Raw genomic sequence first — 8,474 nt, 5'->3', positions numbered from 1 at the left:
GCCTAAGCCAGCAGGTCGTTATCTCCCGAGGGGTCCCAGACTGCAAGAGGGCACAGGCCGGGCTGGGGCACCCCCCGCCCCCCACCCCCCGAGTGCACAAATTTTTGTGCACCGGGCCTCTAGTCTATAATAATAAAAGTGTAATATGCGAATCAACCAAACAACCGAACAGCAGAACAACCATCCAGATGACCTTCCGGATGACCACGCTATGACATGCACTGGCGCCAGGCCAGCCAAGGCAGGTGTGATGTGATTGGTCGGGTGGCCCTGACATTTCCCCACAATCACCCCACAGAGGGAGGCCCAGGCCACCCTCTGTGCAGCAATCCATCCGGAGCCCAGCTTGGTGGGCAGGGCCTCCTTCTGTGGGGCAATCGATCTGGGGGCCCCACGATCAATCTCCCCACAGAGGGAGGCCCAGGCCACCAGCCAGCAATGCTGTGGTGGGTGTGCTGGGCCAGCCAGTGTTCACCCCATAGTGGGAAGCCCAGGCCAGCCAAGCAATCACACTCCACACCTATTGCCTGCAGAGGGAGGTGACCGATGGCAGGAGAGGGGAGGCAGCACCGCACAGATGGCAAGCAGTGGCAGCAGCAGGGGCAGGACCAGCTGCCAGCAGCCGGGAGAAAGAAAGCCCTGATTGGCCCTGATCGCCGACCAGGTCTAGGGACCCTATCTGAGGGGTCCCGGATTGCGAGAGGGTGCAGGCTGGGCTGAGGGACACCCTCCCCCTCCCTGCATGAATTTTGTGCACTGGGCCTCTAGTTAATAAATAATAATACAAAAACAAACATTTTGGATACTCACAACTGTAAATCTACTTTTGCTCAACACTGTATTTATCAAAATTTCAGTCTTTCTTTGAGATTGTTGTATCAGCTACAAAGAAGATAGAACTTCAGAAGTATTTATTGGTATAAATAAATTTGGGGTTCAATTGTCCTGCGAATGCTATCATAGTAATAGTTTTATTTTGTCTAGAAAATGCAGTTGGGACTGTAAAACTCCATGTGTATGAGTCAAGAAAATATCAAACGTAAGCCAATTAAAGCACACACACACAGGTTCGAAAGATCTGTGGTGGAAAGGTACTGGAAGCACAGCCAAGCGGGTGGGGGCTGGGTTGTGGAAGGAAGGAAACATGATCAGAGAGTATGTCATGATGAAACAGATGATCAAACATCTAGAAGTTTGGAAAAGTCTTCTTGTCTATTTCTTAGAAGAGAAATAAAACCCCCTTTCTCACGAAGAATAGTGTTAATCTACATATCCAATAGCCAATGATACTGGAGGGCTATTTCATTTTCTCACTGTCTTTCCTCTTTTGTTTTTTGTACATTCCCCATGCAGTCTGGAGCCACATGTAACATCCAAACTCAGTAAGTTTCATAGGCATTAGAAACTACAGAATTTTCCATTTCTATTGCAGCCATAATTGTAAATAAATCTTTTGCATCAAAATATCTTATAGGCCTTTGATTATTTGTTGCAAATACAGTGATGGTTCAATTAGCATATCTTAAGTTAATTTACAGGAAAGTTTCTTGTAGTTTGTCCAGCCAGTGGGTATGCCAGCATATGGAAATACTGTGGGTGAAGTAAATAATGCCACCCAGAGAAGGAAAACATACCTCGTGCCAGATTTTGGAGAAATAGAGTATGTATGTCGCAGATATGCTAAAAAATAAAAATAAAAAAGCAAATGCAAATTTAGAGTGGTCAATACAGAATTCAAATACAGACAACCAAAAGAAGGGGGAAAGTATCACACCCATAGTGCCCTTCTAAAAAGATTTCAACCCCGAGTCCTGCTGAAGGAATTGGCAAAAGATGATATCACATTTTGTAGCCTCGCCTGACATAAGTGATTGAACAAGGAATGAACTGAGCATCTAACCTAGAACTGACATATTCTGGGCTGACCAAAATTCTATGGGATAGATTAGTCTGAAAGCTAATTCTACCAATTAGAATTGGGATAGATTGTCTGAAAGCTAATTCTACCAATTTAATTTGATGAGTAGAACTAAATTTTATCAATTAAATTGTTCACAAAGATTTTTAATGTCAGATACTGAGATTCCTAGCAGTTTGTGGGAGAAGCCAATGAATAACAACAACAAAAAAGTAATGAAAATAATAAGCAGAAACAATGATTAAATAGAAATCAAGAAGTAAATAAAAATGTAGAGAATAGAATGTGACAGTCCCTTCAAAAACATTGGATGCTGAGACTGAAGGGACCAAGTGGAACACCAACCTCAATATCCTGTTTGTAGAAGCAGATGGCACTTCGCTTCCTCCACTAGGATAGTGTCAGTGGGGTCCAGCAACAAACAGCCTTCACATCCCCTGAGATAGTGCTGAGACAGGTTATTAAACCCTCGCCATCATCCCCCTACATCTTCCAGCTCTGCCCCATTGGCTGAGTCCAGTTCGGAGATGAACCTCTATCTCCACAAGGCAGCAAAGAGCCCAAAGGAGACTGTGTGAAGTGGGACTACATAGCATCTGCCTCCATCTCTGGTCTGTGTCTGGGGGTGGGAGACAGAGTGAGCCTCTACCCAGCATTAATGTGACATAACAAAGTGGGCAGAAGCAAAGCTAGTTTTCACTCCACGTCTTCCCTTTGCCAGTGAGAGGAGACACCAACATTGAGGTGAATCAAATGTTGAAATTATGTGACATGGACTTTAAGGCAGCCATAATTAAAATGCTTCAACAAGCAATTACAAATTTATTCAAACAAATGAAAAATAGAAAATATTAAGCAAATAAATAGAGGTTAGAACCAGTGAACTTGAGAACATGTCAAAATAATTCTTTTTTATCTGAACAATAGGAAGAAAACAAAATAGCTCATATATGTATCATGCCAGGATTGCGGGCTCAATCCTCAGTAGGGGGTGTGCAGGAGGCAGTCAATCAGTGATTCTCTCTCATCATTGATGATTCTATCTCTCTCTCCCTTTCCCTTCCTCTCTCTGAAATCAATAATAATATATATTTTTTAAAGAAATGAATGAAAATACAAGACTTTCATGCTGTAAAAAAGAGAAAAGTTTCTGGTATCTATATAATTCTTACCTGAAAAGGTATACAAAATTTTTAAAGGAACTGATGACAAGATTATACTATCTTCAATTTACTGGCATCAAGAAACGAAAGGACCAGGACTATTAATAAATGTGTTCTTATAGATATTTGGAGGAGGTACGGAAATGGAACTGTAGTTAATGTATTCACTTACTTTATCCAAAACTATTGCATCACCAAATCAGCAAATTTGTCAGATGTCAGGAGGGTCAATTAACAATACATTTTTGTATTTTATTTTAGAGGATGGGCAACATGCAAGATTTCAGTACATTTTGCAAAAAAGACACGTATTTGGTTCCTTATATAATAAGCTTAATGTATGTTTCTTTGTTAATATTACAATTACAGAAATTATATCTTTATTTATTAAAAATGTTTAAGTGCTTATCTACACTAATAAAAGAGAAAGATGCAAATTGACTGTACTTTCGTGCCGCCTAACAGCCAATCAGGAGTGAGTATGCAAATTAACCCAACAAAGATGGTGAGTTAATTTGGTGGGCAGGGCCTCCTTCTGTGGGGCAATCGATCTGGGGGCCCCACGATCAATCTCCCCACAGAGGGAGGCCCAGGCCACCAGCCAGCAATGCTGTGGTGGGTGTGCTGGGCCAGCCAGTGTTCACCCCATAGTGGGAAGCCCAGGCCAGCCAAGCAATCACACTCCACACCTATTGCCTGCAGAGGGAGGTGACCGATGGCAGGAGAGGGGAGGCAGCACCGCACAGATGGCAAGCAGTGGCAGCAGCAGGGGCAGGACCAGCTGCCAGCAGCCGGGAGAAAGAAAGCCCTGATTGGCCCTGATCGCCGACCAGGTCTAGGGACCCTATCTGAGGGGTCCCGGATTGCGAGAGGGTGCAGGCTGGGCTGAGGGACACCCTCCCCCTCCCTGCATGAATTTTGTGCACTGGGCCTCTAGTTAATAAATAATAATACAAAAACAAACATTTTGGATACTCACAACTGTAAATCTACTTTTGCTCAACACTGTATTTATCAAAATTTCAGTCTTTCTTTGAGATTGTTGTATCAGCTACAAAGAAGATAGAACTTCAGAAGTATTTATTGGTATAAATAAATTTGGGGTTCAATTGTCCTGCGAATGCTATCATAGTAATAGTTTTATTTTGTCTAGAAAATGCAGTTGGGACTGTAAAACTCCATGTGTATGAGTCAAGAAAATATCAAACGTAAGCCAATTAAAGCACACACACACAGGTTCGAAAGATCTGTGGTGGAAAGGTACTGGAAGCACAGCCAAGCGGGTGGGGGCTGGGTTGTGGAAGGAAGGAAACATGATCAGAGAGTATGTCATGATGAAACAGATGATCAAACATCTAGAAGTTTGGAAAAGTCTTCTTGTCTATTTCTTAGAAGAGAAATAAAACCCCCTTTCTCACGAAGAATAGTGTTAATCTACATATCCAATAGCCAATGATACTGGAGGGCTATTTCATTTTCTCACTGTCTTTCCTCTTTTGTTTTTTGTACATTCCCCATGCAGTCTGGAGCCACATGTAACATCCAAACTCAGTAAGTTTCATAGGCATTAGAAACTACAGAATTTTCCATTTCTATTGCAGCCATAATTGTAAATAAATCTTTTGCATCAAAATATCTTATAGGCCTTTGATTATTTGTTGCAAATACAGTGATGGTTCAATTAGCATATCTTAAGTTAATTTACAGGAAAGTTTCTTGTAGTTTGTCCAGCCAGTGGGTATGCCAGCATATGGAAATACTGTGGGTGAAGTAAATAATGCCACCCAGAGAAGGAAAACATACCTCGTGCCAGATTTTGGAGAAATAGAGTATGTATGTCGCAGATATGCTAAAAAATAAAAATAAAAAAGCAAATGCAAATTTAGAGTGGTCAATACAGAATTCAAATACAGACAACCAAAAGAAGGGGGAAAGTATCACACCCATAGTGCCCTTCTAAAAAGATTTCAACCCCGAGTCCTGCTGAAGGAATTGGCAAAAGATGATATCACATTTTGTAGCCTCGCCTGACATAAGTGATTGAACAAGGAATGAACTGAGCATCTAACCTAGAACTGACATATTCTGGGCTGACCAAAATTCTATGGGATAGATTAGTCTGAAAGCTAATTCTACCAATTAGAATTGGGATAGATTGTCTGAAAGCTAATTCTACCAATTTAATTTGATGAGTAGAACTAAATTTTATCAATTAAATTGTTCACAAAGATTTTTAATGTCAGATACTGAGATTCCTAGCAGTTTGTGGGAGAAGCCAATGAATAACAACAACAAAAAAGTAATGAAAATAATAAGCAGAAACAATGATTAAATAGAAATCAAGAAGTAAATAAAAATGTAGAGAATAGAATGTGACAGTCCCTTCAAAAACATTGGATGCTGAGACTGAAGGGACCAAGTGGAACACCAACCTCAATATCCTGTTTGTAGAAGCAGATGGCACTTCGCTTCCTCCACTAGGATAGTGTCAGTGGGGTCCAGCAACAAACAGCCTTCACATCCCCTGAGATAGTGCTGAGACAGGTTATTAAACCCTCGCCATCATCCCCCTACATCTTCCAGCTCTGCCCCATTGGCTGAGTCCAGTTCGGAGATGAACCTCTATCTCCACAAGGCAGCAAAGAGCCCAAAGGAGACTGTGTGAAGTGGGACTACATAGCATCTGCCTCCATCTCTGGTCTGTGTCTGGGGGTGGGAGACAGAGTGAGCCTCTACCCAGCATTAATGTGACATAACAAAGTGGGCAGAAGCAAAGCTAGTTTTCACTCCACGTCTTCCCTTTGCCAGTGAGAGGAGACACCAACATTGAGGTGAATCAAATGTTGAAATTATGTGACATGGACTTTAAGGCAGCCATAATTAAAATGCTTCAACAAGCAATTACAAATTTATTCAAACAAATGAAAAATAGAAAATATTAAGCAAATAAATAGAGGTTAGAACCAGTGAACTTGAGAACATGTCAAAATAATTCTTTTTTATCTGAACAATAGGAAGAAAACAAAATAGCTCATATATGTATCATGCCAGGATTGCGGGCTCAATCCTCAGTAGGGGGTGTGCAGGAGGCAGTCAATCAGTGATTCTCTCTCATCATTGATGATTCTATCTCTCTCTCCCTTTCCCTTCCTCTCTCTGAAATCAATAATAATATATATTTTTTAAAGAAATGAATGAAAATACAAGACTTTCATGCTGTAAAAAAGAGAAAAGTTTCTGGTATCTATATAATTCTTACCTGAAAAGGTATACAAAATTTTTAAAGGAACTGATGACAAGATTATACTATCTTCAATTTACTGGCATCAAGAAACGAAAGGACCAGGACTATTAATAAATGTGTTCTTATAGATATTTGGAGGAGGTACGGAAATGGAACTGTAGTTAATGTATTCACTTACTTTATCCAAAACTATTGCATCACCAAATCAGCAAATTTGTCAGATGTCAGGAGGGTCAATTAACAATACATTTTTGTATTTTATTTTAGAGGATGGGCAACATGCAAGATTTCAGTACATTTTGCAAAAAAGACACGTATTTGGTTCCTTATATAATAAGCTTAATGTATGTTTCTTTGTTAATATTACAATTACAGAAATTATATCTTTATTTATTAAAAATGTTTAAGTGCTTATCTACACTAATAAAAGAGAAAGATGCAAATTGACTGTACTTTCGTGCCGCCTAACAGCCAATCAGGAGTGAGTATGCAAATTAACCCAACAAAGATGGTGAGTTAATTTGTATACACAGGCACCGAGCGGCCGGGGGCAGGGTGGGATGCTTGCATCATTAATTTGCATATGCAGGCATTCTGCACAGCCCCAGCCGCTCTGGGCCTCTGGGCAGCATGGGAAGGCAGAAAGGCAGCTCCAGGCTAGAAGGAAGGCAGAAAGGCAGCTCCAGCCTGGAGCAAAGGCGGTGCCAGCAGCCAGGGAAAGGAAGGCCCATTCTTGTTAAATTTGAGCCTTTGAGTCACTCGTAAGTGACTTTTTTTTTTAATAACTGGTTTTGCTTTATTCTGCAGTTCGCATATGACAGCCCCAAACCCAACACTTGGATTTTTTTCTTCTGAATTTGTTGTTTTTTCAGATGTATGTCAATAGAGACCATATTCTTCCAGTAGCATATGCAGTCCGATCCTCATGTGGGGGGGACATGCCCTCAAAGTAGTCCCATTACCCTGAGGCGTCCTTAGGCCGGGAATGCCAAACAGGTTCCATGAATGTGCCAACTCTGAACCAACACTGTGCCTGGAGCTCAGCGGTGAAGGTAGTGAGGCAGGAGGCAGTGTCTGGGTTCCATTACAAAGAACGTGGTACTTGACTGGCAATGTCTACCATGGCAACACCCACCTGACATGTCTGGAATAGGGATATTGGGGGAACAGGCTGCATGCCTGCCACTAGCTCAGCTCAGAAAGAGGCAAGGCGTTCATTCCATCCTTGCCTTGGGCAGTTATTCTCCCTGGCCAGCTGGGCTGAGGCAGTCTGAAGGCCACAGGCGAATGGCCTCCCCAGGCCCTGGATGGAACCGCATAAGCCCCAGCTAGAGGGAACATGGAAGGGCAGCACATGCAGGGCCCCATGAGGGTCTGCACTTGCAGCTTCTCCTCTGGGGGCAGTTTCCTCCTAGTTATATTATAATGCACTAGTTATATTATAATGCACCTCCATATTGCAAGTATTCAGCTATTTGAATTTTCAGAGACTAAGCAGATCCTTATAATCAGCATACAGATCATTAGTCAGAGCATTAATGATCTACATGCCAGCCTCACCGCGGCTGCATCCGCTCAGCTGTGACTATCATCAGGTTTTGCTTCTCCCCGGTAATTAGCCACTATCCTGGATTCTAAGAGCATAGATTCCTAGTGCCTGTTTTTGTAATTTATGTAAATCACATATCACTCTTCTGTGTCCATAATGTTTATGGAATTCCTCCATATCATCCTGTGTATTTCATTCAACAAATTTTAATTGATCACTTACTATGTAGTTGGCAGTGCTCTAGTTGTTCCTCATTCATCTGTGGCCTACATCCCCCTTACTAATGATCATTATTAAGTACTCATAATTACTACTAAGTGAGTAATTAAAACTGAGTTCAAAAGTTGATGAAATCCCTTGAAAGATATAATTTGGCAAATGAAGTTATATTTTAACTGACCGAGTTGGCCAAAGCTCATTTTGCACTTGGCCACATTTGAGTTTGCAGTCACCACAAAATGGGGAACAATGTATGTGGAGTCTGCCAAGCTGAAAACAGCAGATATAAATGTTTTTATGGTTAAAAAAATTCTTTCCTGAAAAGCTGCTAGCAGGATTTATTGTTGAAGTCAACAGAGTTTGGAAACTCTTTTGGAAACT

The sequence above is a fragment of the Myotis brandtii genome, unplaced genomic scaffold, assembly GCF_000412655.1.
Source record: "Myotis brandtii unplaced genomic scaffold, ASM41265v1 scaffold644, whole genome shotgun sequence".
NCBI lineage: Eukaryota > Metazoa > Chordata > Mammalia > Chiroptera > Vespertilionidae > Myotis > Myotis brandtii.
The sequence above is the reverse complement of the archived record's forward strand: the minus strand, read 5'-3'. Positions refer to the sequence as shown.